This window comes from Balaenoptera musculus, chromosome X (assembly GCF_009873245.2).
Source record: "Balaenoptera musculus isolate JJ_BM4_2016_0621 chromosome X, mBalMus1.pri.v3, whole genome shotgun sequence".
In the NCBI taxonomy this organism is placed as follows: domain Eukaryota; kingdom Metazoa; phylum Chordata; class Mammalia; order Artiodactyla; family Balaenopteridae; genus Balaenoptera; species Balaenoptera musculus.
Genome location: NC_045806.1, coordinates 38,967,820 through 38,990,016, shown reverse-complemented (window position 1 = coordinate 38,990,016; position 22,197 = coordinate 38,967,820).

Here is a 22,197-nt window from a genome sequence, read left to right as displayed (position 1 = left end):
AACAGTAACCAAAAGAAAGCTGAAGTGGCTATATTAACATCAAACAAAATAGACTTTAAGACAAAAGAATAAAAACAGCAGGGAGCACTTCCCAAATCATTCTATGAGTCCAGGATTACTCTGACACCAAAACCAGACAAAGACATCACAAGAAGAGAAAATTACAGACCCAATATCCCCTATGAACATAGATGCGAAAATCCTCAACAAAAAAATACCAGCAAACTGAATCTAGCAACATACAAAAAAGGATTACGCACCATGACAAAGTGGGATTTATCCCAGTCTCCTAGGATGGTTCAACATATGAAAACCAATCAATTAATGGACCAAAGACCTAAATGTAAGTGCTAAAACTATGAAACTGTTAGAAAAAAACCAGACATAAACCTTCATGACCTTAGATTAAACAATGGTTTCTTAGATATGATGCCAAAAGAAAAAGCAAAAAGAGAAAAAATAAATTGGACTTCGCCAAAATTAAAAACTTCTGTGCTTTAAAGGACACCATCAAGAAAGTGAAAGACAGCCCACAGAATAGGAAAAATACTTGCAAAGCATATATCTGATAAAAGACTTGTATCAAGAATACATAAAGAACTCTTCAACCTAAATAATAGAAAAAGACCTAATTAATAAAATGAGAAAGGATTTGAGTAGACATTTTTTCCAAAAAGAGATATACAATGGCCAATAAGCACATGAGAAAATGTTCATTACCATTAGTCATTAGAGAAATGCAAATCAAAACAACAATAAGATACCATTTCACACCTACTGGGATGGCTATAATAAAAAAGACAGATAATAACAAGTGTTGACAAGGATGGGGAAAAATTGGAACCCTCATACATTGCTTGGCAAGAATGTAAAATAGTGCAGCTGCTGTGGAAAAATTTGGCGATTCTTCAAGACATTAAACACAGAGTTATTGTAAGATTCAGCAGTTCCACTCCTAGTTAAATATACAAGAGAAATGAAAACTTAGGTCCATGTAAAAAACTTTGTACATGAATGGCCATAGCAACATTATTTATAATGGTGAAAAAGTGAAAACAACCCAAAATGTCCATCAGCTTACGAATGGATAAACAAAGTGTGGTATATTCACGTAATGGATTATTATTTAGCCATGAAAAGGAAAAAGTATTGACACATGCTACAACATGGCTGAACCATGAACACATTATACTGAGTGAATGAGGCCAGATACAAACGTTTACATATGGTATGATTCCATTAATATGAAACATCCAAAATAGGCAAATCCATAGAGAGAGAAAATAGATTAGTGGTTGCCAGAAGCTAGGGAAGGGAGAACAGAGGGTGACTGCTAGTGGCTAAGGGGTCTTGTTGAGGTGATGAAGATGTTCTGAAGTTAGATAGTAGGAATGGTTGCATAAATTTGTGAATATCATAAAAATCACTGCATTGTAGACTAAAAGGGTGAATTTTATGGTATGCAGGTTATTTCTCAAAAAAAAAAAACCTCTGGAAACTCAAAAATAAGAAAACAAACAATCTAATTAATAAATGGCCTAAGAATTCAAAGAGACACTTCATTAAAGAAGATACATTGATGGCAAATAAGCACATGTAAATAAGCTCAGCGTCATTAGTTATTAGTGAAGTCTAAATAAAACCCACAAAGAAATACCACTGCACTCCTATTATAAGAGATAACATTCTTAATGATAATGGCAATGCCAAGAGCTGGTGAGGATGAGGAGCAACCAGAACTCTCATAATTTGCTGGTGGAAATTCAAAATGATACAGCCACTTTGGAAAATGGCTCGTCAGTATCTTGAAAGATTGAACATACACTTCCTATGTGATCCAGCAATCTCACTCCTGGATGTTGACCATAAAGAAAGGAAATTTTATGTTCACACAAAAACCTGTTCACTAATAAACCTAGGCTTTATTCATAATTGCTAACAACTATAAACAATCCAAATACCCCTCAATGGATGAATACCTATACAAACTGAGTACATCAATGTCATAGAATATTCTTCATCAACAAAACAGGAACAAACTACTGACACATACAAAAACCTGGAGGAATGCATTATGCAAAATGAAGGAATTCAGACACAAAAAGCTACATATTCTATGATTCTATCTCTATGACTGTCTGGAAAAGGCAAACATATAAGGGCAGTTAACAGGTTAGTAGTTGCCAGCGGCTGGGAGCAAGGGCAGGGGTTGACTACAGTGGGGTCTGAGGGCATCTTTGAGGCAATGAGACTTTTCTATATTTTAGTTACAGTATAATTTCACAACTGTATGTGTTTATCAAAACTCACAGAACTGTACACCAAAAAGTGAATTTTGCTGTATATAAATCATATCTTTAAAATAGAAAAAAGAAAAGGAATCTAAGTAATACTAAATAAACAAAACAGATTTGGAACAGTGCTTCAGGTTCTGCCTCTTCCTGTCTACCAAAGTAGCACCTTTGCAAATCCACTTCACCTAGACACAGAACAGCCTGTGTTACGCGGTAGATGGTATGACCTACATCAGATGCTGAGAAAGGGGAAGTTTTTAGAAAACTTTTGCCCATCTTAAAATGACCAGGCAAATATAGACCAGGAGAAAGACCACCCAATAAAGGAAAAACCATGAAAAATCACACCAGTGGTTCTCAAAAAAAGGGTGAAGGAGTGGCTTGGGTATGACAAGGTAGGCTCAGCAAATCCAAATTACCTGGCGAGACCCACGCCCACCCACTTTGGCCAGTATCACAGAATCAGAGATAATAGGTAGTGGACAAGAGGGGCAGATAGGTGGCAGTTGCAAGGCAGAAATTGTGTGAGTTAAAATGGTCCTCGGAAGACTGGGATGTTTCACCTATCACATCCCACCCTCCAATCCCTGGGCTAGGTGAGGAGAAAGAGGTCACCTTTTATCTTAGCCTTTATTTTCGTAAACAAAGAGATTTTCTTCCAGCCAATGATCAAGACCACAGTTGTCAAGTCTCCCTCAAAGAGGGACAGAAGCCAAGGCTAGCTGTTGCTGGACCAACACAGTGTAGATTCCTTCCCATAGCCTCTGGGGTACCCTTGCTGTGGTGTACTCTTTCTCAGGCTGGAGAGTGCCCATGACCTATATGGTTAAGACTACTCCATAATCAGGGCCTCACCCTGACTTAGGAGTGAAGGTAAGTGTTTGGTTTTTTTTCTCCCAGTAACATTAGAGAGTATAACATTTTTTATGTCTGTTGGATCCTGAGAACAGCCCACTTCACTTGTGCACAGAAAGAGAACAGGATGCTAATAAAGACTTTATGAAGCAAAACCTGCCCAAGCATCATAGTAAGTATGGAGAATATGAATAGCCCTTATTCGGTTGAGTAGAGAAAAATGACCTTCGATATGGAATCCTTATTTTTTTTTAATTCAAGAAGGTTTCTGCTAAAATTACAGTTGAAAATTTATGTTTCACAAAGGAAAATGTTTTCATTTGGTTTGTTTAATTTTTCAACAAGAATTTTAAATTATACAGTCAATCCTTGTTGATTTTAGAGTATAACATAGATAATTAATAATAACCCAGAAATGTTTTTATTTATTAAAGATTTCAACAATTGTAGTATATTAAAATATGCTACAGAGGAAATTTAAACCAAATTAGCAGGTATGTGTTAGTGGGTTTTCATTTGTTTGTTTGTTCTGTCTTTTTTGGAATTTTTGAAGGACAGTATAAGCCTCTTCTCAACTATCTCTTTCAATAATAAGGTCCAAATTCCTTTGCATAGAGAATTTGTCTCCAGATTCCCACTTCTGGAATGGTGGACTAGGGGATTTGGCCCACGTACATAACTTCAGGACAACTAGAGAAGATGGGTGAGATAGAAATGGTCTGTGTAAAGGCACTAGAGTGCTAACTAGATCTACTTGCACAGGATCTGGAAGAAGGAAGCCCAGGAAGCTGCTTTGCCCCTGGGCATTTATACTAATTCCAGTAGGGAAGCTGAGAAGCTGAGCAGAACTTTTCACAGCCTTGCCAAGCTAAGGAACCTGTCAAGGAGATAGGAGAAGACTTGGGTCTTTACCCCAAAGGGTTACAGCCTATAACCAGAGGTAAACTCTCCCAAGAGCTATAGCTCAGCCTGGAATCATCTCAGTCACTGAACTTGGCTAGTGATTCTGGGCATCCCAAACTGCTGGCATGCTCAGATACCACACTGAAGTAAACATAAATCTTCTCTGGAGGAAGAGAACATCCATGCATCAAATCGTTTCTACAAACAATTTTGCAAATACAATGTCCAGCATTTGATGAGAAATAATGAGACACATAAGAGAGAAAGATACCATTAAAAAAAGCCAGCGAAAATTATAGAAAATAGAAACAGACCCACATAGGTAGATATTAGAATTATGAGATGCAGACTTTAAAATAATTATCTTTCCTATGCCCAAGGAGATAAAAGACAAAATTAAGAATTTGGGGGCTTCCCTCGTGGCGCAGTGGTTGAGAATCTGCCTGCCAATGCAGGGGGCATGGGTTCGAGCCCTGGTCTGGGAGGATCCCACATGCCGCGGAGCAACTAGGCCCGTGAGCCACAACTACTGAGCCTGCGCGTCTGGAGCCTGTGCTCCGCAACAGGAGAGGCCGCAATAGTGAGAGGCCCACGCACTGCGATGAAGAATGGCCCCCGCTTGCTGCAACTAGAGAAAGCCCTCGCACAGAAATGAAGACCCAACACAGCCAAAAATAAATAAATAAATAAATACATAAATAAGTTGAGGGAGAAAAAAAAAAAAGAATTTGGCAGAGGACTGGCAACTATTAAAAAGAATCAAATAAGAATTCTAGAACTAAAAAATACGATAACCAAAATGAAGAATGCAGTCATTGGATTTAACAGAAGATTAGACAAATCTGCAGGGAGAATCAGTGACCTAGTGTAACAGGGAAGAACAAAATCTGACTCCATGTTGGATCTGTTTCTTTTACTTTGACCTTTGCTTTCCATTGCTTTTGTTCTATCTATAGCTATAGGCATACATAATGGCCTGCCTCAGGGAACCCTACCTTTCTGCCTGAATGTTTAACTGAAGTGTTCTTTGTTCAGCTCACAGGGAAACACCCTGACCTGCCCACCTGTGAATGGCTGCAGAAAAGAAATAATTAACACATCCCCTCCTGAGGCTGGCCAAAACCAGATGTTTTGCAAGACTTATGGCCTTTTTACTTTACTTCCTCACCTCCTCCCCCACTCTGTTCTATAAAAGAAACTAGCATCCAGACACCGATAAGATGGTAGTCTAGGACACTAGTCCGCCATCTTCTTGGTCTGCCGGCCTTCTGAATAAAGTCACTATTCCTTGTCTCAACACCTCGTCTCCCGATTTATTGACCTGTCCTACGGTGAGCAGAGGGAGCTTGGACTCAGTAACACTGGAACAGGAGTCAGTAAACTAAAACCTATGGGCCAAATATGGCTCATGGTCTGTTTTTGTATGGCCCATGACATAATGGTTTTCACATTTTTAAAAAGTTAAAAAAAAAAAAAAAAAGAATATGTGACAGAGACTATACTTGACCTGCAAAACCTAAAATATTTACTGTCTGGCCCTTTAGGAAAGTTTGCCAACCCCTGAACTATGTGGATGAAAAATGTCGCCTGCCATATCAGTAAACAAAGGATGTTGTGGCATTCAGGATGGAGAGGAAAAACGATACTGGCCCTAGATAGTTAAGGTGCATATCAAAGGAACAATTTCAATGAGCCCAGACTCTTGCATCTTCTCATACAAAGAAAAGTGCTAAATTCATTACATTGACATGTTTGTTTTTCCTTTAATTAACTTATTCTTCTAATGTTCCCACTACCTGGTCTTTGTTGCAAAAACTCCTATATATCCTGGCTCCTCCCCTACCTCTTCAGAGCAGTGCCTCAGAGTATCTGAGAGGCTGTCTTCCGGGCTTGAAGTCCTCAGAAAGACCACCAAATAAAACATAATTCTCAACTTCTAGGTTGTGCTTTTTTTTTTTTTTTTTAAGTCGACAACTAGAAGGCAGGTGAGCAGAGCATGTAGAGGGGCTAGGGGGAGGCCTGGGGGCTACTCTTCGTTGCAGTGCGCAGGCTTCTCATTGCAGTGGCTTCTCTGGTTGCAGAGCATGGGCTCTAGGAGCACGGGCTTCAGTAGTTGTGGCACGTGGGCTAAGTAGTTGTGGCTCGCAGGCTGTAGAGCACAGGCTCAGTAGCTGTGGCGCACGGGCTTAGTTCCTCCGTGGCATGTGGGATCTTCCCAGACCAGGGATCAAACCCTTGTCCCCTGCATTGGTAGGCGGATTCTTAACCACTGCGCCACCAGTGAAGCCCTTCAGGAGTGTTTTGACCATCATTCATTTATTTGTTCACTCACGTATTTAATACATGTACAGTCAATTCCCATCTCAGTGCTAAATAGCACAGACTTTATGGTCAGACTTGGGTTTAAATCCCAACTTAGCCTCTTCACAGGAAGAAAAGGGAGATAATAACAGGGCCTGACTGACTGACTGGTAGTCATGGGGACCAGAAGAGATAAAGCATATCAGACACTTAGCACAATGTCTGGATATAGTAAGGACTCTCTAGATGTCAGGTGCTATTGTTAGCAACTAGTGTGCTCAGGCCATGCCCCAAACTGACCATGCCCCAAACTGACTGTAAGTCCCAGGAGAACACCCTGCTGGCTGCATTGGGGGTGAGGTGAGATGACAGTAGGACAGGGAAGAAAACAAGGGCAGGACCATCCTGAATATGGGAGGTCAAGGCCCAGTGCAAACTTTATACTGTTCTTTTTCCCACAAACATTTGCCTACATGTGAAGTACAGTGAAAAGTGAGTATCATCAGCAAAGCTTATTTAAAATAGCTAAAGATGAGAAGCAACCTAGATCTCCAACATTTGGGGAATGGTTGAGTGAAATTAGCATTCAAAGAGCATTTAATGGACTGGGTATCTATAGACATTAATAAAAAAGAATGTCAGAATAAGTGCTATGTAAGATACAAAACTGATTAAATAACTCACAGGGCAATAAAACCGTGAACTTTGGAGTTATCCTTTTTACCAAACAAAAATAATCTCTAAGTTAACATATAACTTCACAGTGTTTGGACTCTAATCAAGTAGTAAACAGTAAAGTCAAACACAGGTATGTTCTCCTAGAGAATTAAATAATTTTGTTACACAGTGCTCTCAGTATGACATGGAAAAGACATGTCTCCTCCCCTTTGCCTTATTTCCAATGTTTGGATATTTTTCTTAACAAATAGTATGTCAACTATATAAAATATGTTGTATGTCTAAGTATTAGTCAGGGTCCTGACAGGAAATTCATGCCATACCAAAGGATTTAATCGACTACTTACAGAGGTGTGATAGGGTTAAGAAGACGAAAAAGAGGGCTTCCCTGGTGGCGCAGTGGTTGAGAGTCTGCCTGCTAATGCAGGGGACACGGGTTCGAGCCCTGGTCTGGGAAGATCCCACATGCCATGGAGCGGCTGGGCCCGTGAGCCACAGCTGCTGAGCCTGCGCGTCTGGAGCCTGTGCCCCGCAACGGGAGGGGCCGCGATAGTGAAAGGCCCGCGCACCGCGATGAAGAGCGGTCCCCGCACCGCGATGAAGAGTGGCCCCCACTTGCCGTAACTAGAGAAAGCCCTCGCACGAACCGAAGACTCAACACAGCCAAAAATAAATAAATAAATAAATAAAGCAGCTATAAAAAAACGAATCCTTTGAAAAAATAAAAAAAAAAAAAAAAAAGAAGACGAAAAAGAGATGTTGAGGTTTCCAGACACTAGTAACAGCTGGGAAACCCTTTCTACCCCTTGGTCTAGAGTGACAAGGAGGGGCAGAAATGGAACAAATAAATACAGTAAGTCCCCTACATACGAACCTTCAGGTTGCAAACTTTCAAAGATGCGAATGTGCATCTGGTTCCAGCAAGGAACCAGAACCTGTGCCAGGCACGAGTGAAATTGCAGCTTGCCCTCCATCTCCTATTGCTGACGATCCTTCAGCTCTACCATCTCCCACCTCCTCTCCCTCCTCCAGTCAGTAACTCTTCTTGCCTGTTCACTCGATGCCAGCCCTTGTATGCCAGCTGTTGTACTACTGTACTTTTCAAGGTACTGTACTGTAAGATTAAAAACGTTTTCTTTATTTTTTGTGTTTGTTTTTTACATATTATTTGTGTGAGAAGTATTATAAACCTATTACAGTACAGTACTATATAGCCGATTGTGTTAGTTGGGTACCTAGGCTAATTTTGTTGGACTTACGAACATATCGGACTTACGAACGTGCTCTTGGAACTGAATTCGTTTGTATGTGGGGGACTTACTGTACCAAATATCTCCCTCCTTCTGCTCTCTGATCTTCTCCCAGTGCCTCCTATTGGCTCAACCCAACTGGAAGCCAGAGGGAGAGGGGCCATTGCTGTCATTTGTAAAGGTCACCCTTTCTGGACACAGAGTAAGACCAAGAGGTGGAAAATGGGGGGCAAACAGAGAATAATCAGCTCAGTCAATACGTCAAGTACTGTTATGCATTGAATTGTATCCACCCCCCCCTCCAAAAAAAAAAAGGATATGTTGGCGTTCTATCCCTCAGTACCTTAGAACGTGACCTTATTTGGGCATGGAGTGTTTACAGAGGTAATTAAATAAAAATGGAGTCATTAGGGTGGACCTGAATCCAATGACTGGTGTCCTTATAAAAAGGGGAAATTTGGACACAGAGACAGATATGCATAGAGCGAAGATGAAGTGAAGAGACAAGGAGAAGATGGCCATCTACAAGCCCAGGAGAGAAGCCTGAAACAGATCCTTCCCTCACAGCCCTTAGAAGGAACCAACTCCTTCGGCACCTTGATTTTGGACTTCTAGCCTCCAGACCTGCAAAGGAATAATTTCTGTTGCCCAAGTGATCCAGTTTGTGATACTTTGTTACGGCAGCCCTGGCAAACTAATGCAGGTATGTAAAAAATACACACAGAAGGAGGACCTATACCAAGATACTAAGTGTTACCTCTGTGAGTGGTATTATGGAGTGATTGCTATTTTGTGTTTTTCTTTATTTCCTAGCTGGTATACTTTTACATCAGAACAAATGAACAAATAGTTTCCTTAAAATTAACGTCAAGGCAATAGTAGGAGGAAGTCACTCATGGGCAGCCTAAGGGCGTATATGGCAGAGGCAAGTGCGGGGATGTAACATTGATACATGGGCTCACATTATTTGTGTCCCAAAGGGACGTTTCTCATTTCTTGCCCCAGACTGAATCCCAGGTTTTTTATTCCTTTCACGTGAGAGGCCTGGCTTTTGTCTCCTCTCCAAAGCTGCTGTCCCACTGGTAGGTCCCCCGGGGCTTGGTTCAAGGCCAAAGCTTAGCACGTAAGACTGCTTCATTTAAGAGTGTGTTATTTAAAAAAAAAAGTGTGTCATTACTCCTCACTACATGAAAGAATTAAAAATAACACAAATTTGGTCCTCCCAGAAAATGTTTGCTAAATGAATAAATGGTGTAAGGCTTAAGGGCTCTTGCCTAGTTTGAAAAGTTAGGATACCTAATCCATAGGTCCGTGACTCTTTCCTTAGACTTGAAAGTGCATCTGGACTTCAGCCCACTGTCTTTATGCCTTAAGGTGGAACACTCCTTAAGGTGGAACCCCTTAAGAAAAGAGGTTAACTCTTTTCTCACTCTTAGTCAGAGCCAAATCTTAGCAGATCCTTCCAGACTATCATTCTGTCCTCCACTGACCTGCATCCACTCTTCTCCTTTGCCCTCTCTCCCTGAGACTGTGATTTCCTTGAGGGGAGGGGACATGGCTTATCCCCACTTGACTGACACTGATGGGTAATAACTAAATGCTACTCGAACCTGAAATATGACTCAAGTGACCTTTGAAAATGGGGATAGGCAAGGAGATAAGCGTTGTACCTCAGGAAATTGAATGATAACCTTTTTTTTTTTTTTTTTTTAAACAAGTAAAAAGGAAATGAAATGCTCTCAGTATATTAGCTAAAGGATCCCAGGGATTTCAATGAGAAGAGAAAAGATCTGTAGCCAAGTCTGAGAATCAAATACCTCTGATTTACAAGTAATGCATCCCCTTGTCCTGTCCTACTGCTTGAACCCAGGGCTTCCGTTTTCCCAACAAAGGGAACAGAATAAGGGCCGAAAAAAAGTCTTTACCACATTGGTTTCTATGGTGATTATTTTTTTCTCTTCGAAAATTGAAGGTATTTTTTCCTCACCTCAGTAATTTTTCATTACCTCAGTAATTTTTCATTTTGTTTTTCATATTGAAGTTCTCTGTGATCTGCTTTCTTTCCTACAGGAGTAGTCCAGAACCTACTTGCCTGTAGGTAGAGGTGTGAGGTGTTAAGTGGCACTAAGGTATAGTTTTCAAAAAAGGTCAAATCCTGACTCTTATGCATATATAGAAGAAACATATGCCAAACATTTTATTCAACTTAACTAATGCAGGAACCAGTAGGATATTAAGACTGGTTTGAAGAGCATGTGAAGAGCTCAGTATATACAGGTAACTTAAGGAATGTTAGGATAAAATGGCTGCATTTGATACAAACCTTTCCTTCAGGGCAAAGAACCTATAATCTTTGGGGTTATTTTTTCCACTAGACAGAGATCATTTGCATCTCTCCTGGACAAAATTCTTTAAGTTTTTATGTAACTTCATGAAGTCTTTGACTTTCAATCAATGATAGAGTGAGCAAATGAAGTACCTTTCCATAGATAATCCTTCGGTGAGCTTCTTCTCCATAATCTATTGAAAGGATGTGACACCCTTTTGCCTTGTCTCTAAATTTTGTATAATTTTTTTGAACAGTGACTACATGGAGGCTGTAAATCATTTGGGGGCATATAAATCAAAGCCTTTTTAAGAGAAGATGCAAGGTTTGCATGTAAGACAGTTTTTTTTTTTTTTTTTTAAGGTACCTCTTTCTTAAAAAAATTATTTTTTGTTGAAGTATAGTTGATTTACAATGCTGTGTTAGTTCAGGTGTACAGCAAAGTGATTCAATTTTATATATTACATATATATATATATTCTTTTACAGATTCTTTTCCATATAGGTTATTACAAAATATTGAGTATAGTTTCCTGTGCTATACAGTAGGTCCTCGTTGTTTATCTATTTTACATATAGTGGTGTGTATATGTTACTCCCAAATTCCTAATTTATCCCTCCCTGCCCCCCTTTCCCTTTTGGTCACCGTAAGTTTGTTTTCGAAGTCTGTGAGTCTGTTTCTGTTTTGTAAATAAGTTCATTTGTATCATTTTTTTCAGATTCCACATGTAAATGATATCATATGATATTTGTCTTTCTCTGTCTGCCTTACTTCACTTAGTATGATAATCTCTAGGTCCATCCATGTTGCTGCAAATGGTATTATTTCATTCTTTTTTATGGCTGAATAATATTCCATTGTATATATATATATACATATATATATATATATATATATACCACATCTTCTTTATCCATTCATCTGTTGATGGACATTTATGTTGCTTCCATGTCTTGGCTATTGTGAATAGTGCTGCTATGAACGTTGGGGTTCATGTAGTTTTCCAAATTAGAGTTTTTAACTTTTCTGGATATATGTCCAGGAGTGGGATTGCTTGATCATATGGTAGCTATACTTTTAGTTTTTTAAGGAGACTCCATACTGTTCTTCATAGTGGTTGTACCAATTTACATTCCCACCAACAGTGTAGAAGGGTTCCCTTTTCTCCACACCCTCTCCAGAATTTATTATTTGTAGACTTTTTGATGGTGGCCATTCTGACTGGTGTGAGGTGGTACCTCATTGTAGTTTTGATTTGCATTTCTCTAATAATTAGTGATGCTGAGTATCTTTTCAAGGCAGGTTTTCAAATAGCCTTCAGTGCATCAGATCCCTGGGGAGCTGACCCAACAGCAACTAAGCAGTGAGGAAAAAGAAGATCCTTTTTTTACATTTACATAGTTTTGCAATGAACCATGGTCCTGTCAAAGAATGAGGCAATTGTGATGGTGCTAATATATCAGAGAAGGATTGAATTGCGTTGTAAACTTGGAGTATGTTAAAAGTGGGGAGGGGGGCGAGGGGAATTGGATGAAGATAGTCAAAATGTACAAGCTACCAATTATAAGATAACTAACTGCTAGGGCTGTAATGTACAACATGATAAATATAATTAACACTGTGTATGTTATACATGGAAGTTGTTAAGAGAGGAAATCCTGAGTTCTCATCACAAGAAAGAAAAAAATTTTTTTTCTATTTCTTTAATTTTTGTACCTATATGAGATGATGGATATTCACTAAACTTATCGTGATAATCACTTCATGATGTATGTAAACCAAATTATTAGGCTGTATATGTTAAAATACAGTGCTGTATGTCAATTATATCTCAAAGCTGCAGAAAAAAAGAAGTTAACAAAGCATGTTTGCACAGACTAATACAAATATTTTGTGTATGCGACAAAGATCTTATGGAACAAAGTGAAATAGCAATGAACAAATTGCTGAACTATCTGAATCATAGAAAGTAATATTTAAAATCATTGGGGAAACTGAAAATATGTATGGCTTTTATATCTACTTATTCTATTTTTTAAAAGTCAGATATTTAGGAAACATCAAAGCAAGATGTACTGTTCATTTTGCATTAAAAAGCCTTTTAAGCCCTTTTGGAAGAACTGCAATAATGAAGAACTTGTAATAAGCTCACAAAAGTCTCTTCTAATGAATTAGTCAATTTTAATACTCTTCAGAATTCCCCATAAGAACATCATTCTCTTTTTTTCCGGCAAAGCTTAGCTCTCTCGTCTCTTGACAACCTCTCCAAGATATTTTAGATTTCTTTTAAGAGAGAGAAAATTTCATTTATTAAAGACAGACTTGTACTAAATTAAAATCAATCATTACAATAATTTCCTCTGCCTTAATACATACTAGCTGCTTTAAAGAGGATCCTACAAACTGGCTTCCATTTTTGTAATGAAAAACGGTTTGGATTCTATATGTCCTGATTTGGTTTCAGAGGTTTATCTTCATCCTGCAGTTTAGATGCAGTTATAGCTCACCCTACCTTAAATCTTCTAAAAATAGAATAGGAACCAAATTGCATATTTCTATTTCAAACTTCTATTACCACTTTTCTCTTCCAAAACACCCTTACTATCATAATCAGTGGGATTTGAATGTATCTTAACTAGACATTGACTTATTTGGCCTTCAAGATATAAGCAAGCAAGAGACATTTTCTGCCTGACTCCTTTGTCCATATATATCCTATAGTATTTTAATGTATTTATCCAAATAGCTATAGTCTATTTTCATCTATCCTACAAATACTTACCAAGCACTTCATTTGTGCCAGGAAAGAGTTCTAGGGTTGGAATGATGAACAAGACCAAAGTCCCTTATGAAGAAAGAATATGTTCCAGTAGAAGAAAATGGATAATAAATAAGTAAACAGGGTTAATATTCTATTTTTAAAGTGGTACCTATACATAACTGCATAGAACATACACTTTTTTTCTCAGTTACATCTAATATATGAGCAGTACCAGCTGAATACTGAGAGACTGGAATTTTACTTTACTGCAGGGAAAGACGTAGCCTGGCTGGATAACCAAATAAAGGATCTGGCTATCTGTAAGGTTTCCATCTCCTTTAGCCTGGATCATGGTTGAAGTTCATTTTACTCTATCGAATTGAACTCTCTGAAAGCTATCAGACAAACTCATCCCTGTTGAGGTATAAATGACTGCAAAGCCTTCATCTGCATACTTTCCAGCAAGGCTTTCATTGTATAGAAGATGGAGCCTAAGGCCCAGAAGAAGTTTATCTTTGTGGAAACTTAGGTCGTTAAGTGACAAGCTTGATCATCAAGGCTTTCCTCACTGTGTTCTCCAATCCAAATTTATTATGTCATAAAACTCTGCCCAATCCCAATCAATACTCCACCTTGCAAGACTCCTCTTAAAATCACCCACTCCACACCTTAAAACCCTCTAACTAACCTCTGCTCATTTCCCCCTTTTGAGACACTCATTAAGACTCAGTAAGGATGGGTTTGTCCCCACTGCAGTGAGTCACCTTAGCTTTGATTAGCCAACTTACGGTCCTTAATGGTGGTTTTAGCGGGTTGAATGGTGGCCTCTGAAAAGATATGTCCACATCCAAAAACCCTCACTCCACCCCCCAAGAACCTGTGAATGTGACTTTATTTAGCAAAAGGGTCTTTGCAGATGTAATTAAGTTAAGGATATTGAGATGATAGTATTCTGGATTGAGAGTGACCCCTACATCCAATAACAGGTGTTCTTATAAGAGACAGGCAGAGGGAGATTGGAGACACAGAGGAGAAGATGATATGAAGGTGGGGGCAGGGATTAGAGTGATGCATGTACTAGTCAAGGAAAGTCAAGGATTGCCAGCAACCCCCAGAAACTAGGAGGCAGGCATGGGACAGATTCTTCCTTAGAGTCTCCAGGAGGAACCAACACTGCCAACATGTTGATTTCTGACTTCTGGCTTACAGACCTGTTAGAGAATAAATTTCTGTTATTTGAAGCTATCTAGTTGTGGTGCTTTGTTACAGGAGCCCTAAGGAACTAATAAAGTAGCTTTCTGGGGAGTTGAAAGAGTCAAGTAAAATAGGCAATAATTGCAGTGCAGGTGCCAGAAGCGTGTTCTTGATGCTGCTTTGGCATGATGATGAATGTGGTTATGATAATGCTGAGGATGAAGATAAGGATGCTGGTGGCTGTGATAATTATAAACTAGCCAGCCAAGTCCAACTTCCAGCTTTTCTCTAACGTTATTTCTGTGTACATCTCTGCTCAACTCTCTATCTTGACAAAGGCAGCTAAGATCATCTTGGTAACAGCTAAGACAACAGCAAAATGAACTCTAGACAAGTGCTTCTCAGATTTTAATGTGCAAAAGAATCCCCTAGGGATCTTGTTAGAATACAGATTCTGATTCAGTAGGTCTCAGTGAGCTCTGAGACTCTGCATTTCCTTTTGTGTGTGTGTGTGAACTCACATAATGGGCATATATCATATGGGTATTGAGGTTTTTTATTTTTTTAACTTTCATTTGTTTAATTTCAGCTTTATAGAGGATAATTGACATATAAAATTGTAAGATATTTAAAGTGCACATTCTGGTAATTTGATATACGTTGTGAAAGATTCCCTTCCATCTGGTTAATTAAGAGACTCTGCAGTTCTAGCAAGCTCTAGAGTGATACCTGTGCTGCTGGCCTGAGCACCCACAATTTGGGGAGTAAGGATTCAGATCAATGTTTGGCAAAATTTATCTGGAAAAGGCCAGATAGCAAATATTTTAGGGTTTGAGGAAGTATTCGTTTCCTATCGCTGCTGAAACAAGTTACTACAAACTGTTAAAATTTTCCACAGACAATGTACTGATCTAGAAGGCTTTTGTTCAGTGATTCATGAATTAGGCAGTATCCACTTTAGCAGACAGAAAGGAGCTCCAAAGTACTGTACAAGGTGAGAGATTTTTATGGACCAAAGTGAGCAGGGACAAGGAAGTCATACTAGGCATTTGCTGATTGGTTATATGGTGAAAAGGGAAGCGTTGGACCAGGTCGGGTATCTTGTGCAGAGCAGGCAAGCGCTGATTGGCTGACTTAGGCCTTACTTTTCCAGAAGATCCGAGCATAGAAACTTAGTTAAGTTAGTTTGGTTTGCTGACATGGGGCTTAGCATGAGTGACTCCATCTGGGGCTTAATCCGGTTACTTTATCAAAATTTAGCAGCTTAAAGTTAATACTCATTTATAACCTCATAGCTCTTTGGTTAAAAGACCAGCACTGTGGAGCTCAGCACATTAGCATTTCAAAAGACAGAAGTCAAGGTGGTGGCTAGGCCTTGTTGCTGGAGGCTCCGAGGGCAGAATCTGCTTTTCAGTTCATTCAGGTGGCTGGCAGAATCCAGTCCAATATGGCTAGATGCTCCCTCTTCCTTGCTGGCTGTCAGCTTCTCTCAGCTCCTTAACACAGCCTACAGTCCTTGTTACGTTGTCCCCTCCATCTTCAAACCAGCAACAGCACACCAGATCCTTCACATACTTTGAATCTCTCTGACTTTCCCTCCTGTCACATCTCTCTGACTCCAACTGGAGAAAATTCTCTGCTTTTAAGAGCTCATATGATTAGATTGGACCTACCTAGATAATCTAGGACAATCTCCTCGTCTCAAGGCCTGTAACTTTATTTCACTTAGCAGAAGTCAGACAGAAACAAATACTGTAGGATATCATTTATACATGGAATCTAAAAAATACAACAAACTAGTGAATATAACAACAAAGAAGCAGACTCACAGATATAGAGAACAAACTAGTGGTTACCAGTGGGGAGAGGGAAGGAGGGAGGGGCAATATAGGGGTAGGGAATTAAGAGGTACAAACTACTAGGTATAAAACAAGCTACAGGGATGTATTGTACGACACAGGGAATATAGCCAACATTTTGTAATAACTATAAATGGAGTCTAACCTTTAAAAATTGTGAATCACTGTATTGCACACCTGTAAATTATATAATATGGTACATCAACTACACTTCAATTAAAAAACAAAAATCCGTAACCTTAATCACATCTGCAAAGTCCCTTTGCCATGTAAGTTCACAGATTCACAGGTTCCAGGGATAAGGCATTGTTTTCCCGACCACAGAGGGCCACACTCTCTCTGTTGCAACTACTCAACTGAAAGTCGCCATAGACAATATGCAGAATGAGTGAGTGATGCAGTGCTCCAACAAAACTTTATTTATGGACACTGAAATCTGAATTTCACATAGCTTTTGTCATAAAATGATATTCTTCTTTTGAATTTTTTCCAATGATTTAAAAATGTAAAAATTATTCTGAGCTCATGGGGTGATACAAAAACAGGCAGTAGGCTAGGTTTGGCCTGGAGTCTGTAGTTTGCTGGCCTCTCATCTAGATGTTAATCCTTCTTGTTGCAGACTGGAAGCCTGTAAAGGACCAGGATGTTCTCTCTGTCATTTGTTGTACTGTGGATGCTTCTTAAAACAGTCAAACATTTGACCAAAGCCCTTACATGTAGGGAAATTCCAGATACCAAGGTGGTGTTTATGGGGAAGGGAGAAATAGAAAATGTTGTCCAGGAAACTGGTTCTTTTGTAAGAGAAAAGATGTGTTATATTTGAGAAAACAAGCTTTTATAGGGAGAAATGCAAATATGCAGTTGTTAAATTAGCTGTGTTCTACTTTGAGCTTTCATGACATCCTTAGGTAGGCAGGCAAAAATAATGATAGGAGTAATAAGATCTCATGCTTCAGGAGGTTAGCAGATAACCCAAGATGATGTAGGAAATTGTTTCTTTTGTTACCTCCATGTTGGTCTACCTGAAACATTGTAAATTCCATTTACAGTCTTTTAAAATACTAGACCCTAAGGGCAGGACTTCTGCGTTAACTAAATTGGTAATATGATTAGGTGTGTGGTAAAACCCATTTGCTCATAGAAGCAAGTTATTTAAATTATTATATGTCATAAAATAATTGCATAATGAGGTATCATCTGGAGTATTTTCAATGTATCAAAGGTGGGATTGGAATTTATAATAATGGTACCCCAATTTCTCAAATCTATTTGTTGGGAAAAATCAAATTTTGGTATCATGTTACAGCCACTCTAAATCAAATAAATCATATGTCTTTGGTCATGTTCTTCAGAAAGGGATCCTGAGACATGGATTCACATACAAATGACTTATGAAAAGGAGTATTCCTAGGAGAAACCAGTAAGGGTGTAGGAGAAGTAGAGCCTGGAAGGGAAAGAAGCCAAGGAAATGTGCAGTTTCAAGCAAAGTCCCAGCCACAGCCCGCTATCGTGAGGAGGTCTAGAACATAGATTATACCTCCAAGTTTGTTCAGATCAGAGGCAAGGAGCTAGGATTTCATGCTCCTGCACTGGTAAATCATTGGTTAAGTCTGCCCCGGGGGAAGTAAATTTCCAGGCATTTCTTGCTCTCTGCTCTAGAGAGCAAAGTAGCTGGACCAGCCCAAGGGCAGGTCTCTAAAGAGTGTCACAGGTGCAGACCATTATAAGCAGAGCACACAGAAGTTGGAAATGGTGAGAGCTCGCAAAATATAAAAGGGATCCCAAGGAGATTTGCGTAGAGCGCCAAGAGGGGTGACTACACCATGCTTATATAAATGAATTGGGATTTGGTTTCCTGGAAGAAAATAAATTTAGACTCTCTCTCTCTCTCTCTCTCTCTCTCACACACACACACACACACACACACACACACACACACACACACTGCTGAGAATGCCTTTTATACCTGTGGCTCACATTATCATATTTAACAGAGAAAAAGTCCTAAATGCTAGAAAGTTGCCTCTGGCGCTCATAACTCCAGGTTAGCAGGAAGGGAAACATAGATTCTTTTTTGTTTGTTTTTATTTTACCATTTTCTGTTCATTCTGTTTATTTCTTTTTAAATTTAGCTTTTGGATAGGTAATGCATTTGTGTGGTTCAAAAACCTGAAAGTACAAAGGATAGACAGTGAAAGCCTCTTGCTAATCCTTGACCCCCATCTGCCAAGAACTCCCCTCACTAAGGTTCTTAGTTTATATGTGGACATACAAGCAAATATATATATCGACTTTTAGTCCCCTCGCTTTTATACCAAAGATAGAATAGTATAAAAATGGTGCTACATATAAAAACTTGTATTTTTTCACTTAATATATTTTAGAGCTCTTTCTTTTTTTAATTGAAGTATAGTTGATTTACAATGTTGTGTTAATTTCTACTGTACAACAAAATGATTCATTTATACATATATATACATTCTTTTTCATATTCTTTTCCATTATGGTGTATTACAGGATGTTGAATATAGTTCCCTGTGCTATACAGGAGGACCTTGTTGTTTATCCATCCCATATATAATAGTTTGCATCTGCTAATCCCTAACTCCCAGTCCTTCCTTCCCCACCCCCCCTCCTCCTTGGCAACCACAAGTCTGTTCTCTATGTCTGTGAGTCTGTTTCTGTTTTGTAGATATGTTCATTTGTGTCATATTTTAGATTCCACATATAAGTGATATCATATGGTAGTTGTCTTTCTCTGTCTGACTTACTTCACTTAGTATGATGATCTCTAGGTCCATCCATGTTGCTGCAAATGGCATTATTTCATTCTTTTTTATGGCTCAGTAATATTCCATTGTATATATATACCACATCTTCTTTATCCATTCATCTGTCAATGGACATTTAGGTTGTTTCCAGGTCTTGGCTATTAATAGTGTTGCTATGTAGAGCTCTTTCTAAATCAGTACCTAGCGAGCTTTCCCCCTACCACCCTTTTTTGGACATCTGCATGGTATTCCACTGGATGAGTAAATAAACATTTATTTAACCAGTTCCCTACTGATGGACATTTGCATTGTTTTTAATCTTTTGCAATTACAAATGGAGCTTCATTGAGAGTAATCTTGTACTTATATCATCTTCCATGTGTGCAAGTATAGCTGTAGAATAAATTCCCCCAAACTTAGTTGCTCATTAAAGGGCGAATAAATTTACAATTTTGATAGTCATTACTAAATTACCTTCCAGAGAGGTTATATACCAATTTGTGTTTTCACCAGTAATACATGAGTGTGTTTATTCTCCCATGTCCTCACCAACACAGGGTGTTATTAAATTTTTAGATTTTTGCTAATCTCATAGGTAAAAGATGGCAGCTTAGCACAGTTTTAATTTGCATTTTTAAAAGTTTTAGAAAATTGAGCATCTTTTCATATGATATGTAGACTCTTAATATACTAAAAAATTTCCTGTTAATTCAAAGAGTGATATCCTTGCCTGCAATTAGAAAGTTAGAGTGAATGCAGACCTTAGCTTTCCTGGGATACATGTCAGGGTCAGAAAGCACCTTAGTGGTCATCTAGTACTGTCCTGGTCTGATGCCTAAATGACCAGGGATCCCTGCCTTCCTCAGCAGAGGTGTTCAGAGTTAGGGAGTCCACAAAATTGAAAACATCTTTCTGTGGCCCTAACATTTAGAAAGTTTTTACAGAGCCAAAATCTTTCTGTAATTACTGCAGGACAGTAATCACAGTATGCTCTTGTTAAAGTGCACTATTCTTCTAGAGCACAATGAATATACCACAGAGAAATAATACTGGCTTAAAATAGAGGGAGAATGGCCAACTTCTCCCTCTCTCAGTAATAATTCTTCACCTGCTAGAGTCTTTAAATTATATTGCATATTGTTTTTGTCACAATTAGAAATAGAATTTAAAATGTAAATGCAACCTATGTAGTATTCCTGCTAAAGATGCATAACCCCAATCTAACCATGAGAAAACCTCAGATAATACTAAATTAAAAGACATTTTAGGAAATAACTGGCCCAAACTACTCCAAAATGCCGAGCTCATGAAAGCCAAGGAGGGGCTAAGGAGCTGTTCTAGATTAAAAGAGACTAAAGAGGGCTTCCCTGGTGGCACAGTGGTTAAGAATCTGCCTACCAGTGCAGGGGACACAGGTTCGAGCCCTGGTCCAGGAAGATCTCACATGCCACAGAGCAACTAAGCCCCTGCGCAACAACTACTGAGCCTGCGCTCTAGAGCCCGCGAGCCTAGAGCCCATGCTCCGCAACAAGAGAATCCACTGCAATGAGAAGCCTGCGCTCCACAACGAAGAGTAGCCCCCGCTCGCCCGCAACTAGAGAAAGCCCGTGCGCAGCACCGAAGACCCAACACAGCCAAAAATAAATAAAATAAATAAATTTAAAATAAATAAATAAAAGAACTAAAAACATAAAAAAAAAAAAAAAAAAAGGCTAAAGAGATGAGATGTGACAATTAATTGCCATCTATGATCCTGAATTGGATTCAGGGAATCCAAAGAAGGGGAGAATATGCCATAAAGGATATTATTTGGAAAATTGGCAAAATTCAAATACAGATCGTATATCAGATTAGAGCATGAAATCAATATTAAGTTTTAGCTGTGATCATGCAAAAGAATGTCCTTGCTGTTAGGAAACGCACACTGAAGAATTTAGGGGCAAGGGGACGTGATATCTGCAATTTACTCTCAAAAGGGTCGGGAAAAAATAGAGAAAGAAAAAGAGACAATGATAAAGCAAATGTGGCAAAATGTTAATTGCCGAAAGTGGGTGAAGGTTGTTTGGGACTTCCCTGTATTATTCTTGCAACTTTTCTGAGTGTGTTTGAAATTATTTAAACATAAATTGAATATAAATACTTTTGGAAGAGTAACTTAAGCACAATATCCTTTTAGAAGAGTGACTTAAGTTTCCACCAAAATGTCCATGACTGCTATAGGCACATTTATTGAAAAGGGACAGGTGGTGATTGATTAAGTTCAGACTGGTTGGAAATTTTGTACGGTCCCTTAGAATCACTTCATAAACTAGACTAAGAGAATCAGTGAGTAGTTGGCTTTTGAAAACTGGCCTCTGTGAACATACTTGTTTGAATTATTTTACCAGTAAGACGGCAGTGTACATAAGGGTAGAGAGGAATGGTGATCAGTTGTGTTACCTCCAGGGTCACGGTGCCACCAATCCCATCACAGAGGTGGTGGTGGATCAGGCAGAAGTGTGTCAGAAGTACTAAGGAGGAAAAAAAAAGATGAGTGTAGAGGCATAAAGCCATATTAAGGAGAAAGGGGACGGAAGAGGGAAAGATGGTTGTATTTGCTATAATTAAGTATAGGTGAGTGCGTCTGAGTGTGTTTCACGGGTGGGAGGAATTGGTACCTAAAATAAAAAAGCAAATGAGTGGATTATCCATCAGTTATTATCACAATCTTACTGTAAAACAAACCACCTCAAAATCCAGTGCCTTAAAACAACAATCGTCTATTTTCACTCACACATCTGCAGGCTGGGCTCAGCAGGGATTGGCTCAAAGGTCTGCTCTGCCTGTCTCTCCTCCTGCTTGGACCAGCCGGCTCCCCAGAGTATGTTATCCTCATGGAGATGACCAAGAAAAGGAAAGCAGCCCAGCTGTGCAAGTACATTTCAAGCCCCTGCTTGTATCACTTTTGCTAATATCCCTTTGGCCAAAGTGAATCACATGGCTGAGGCTAAAGTCAAGGAAAGGA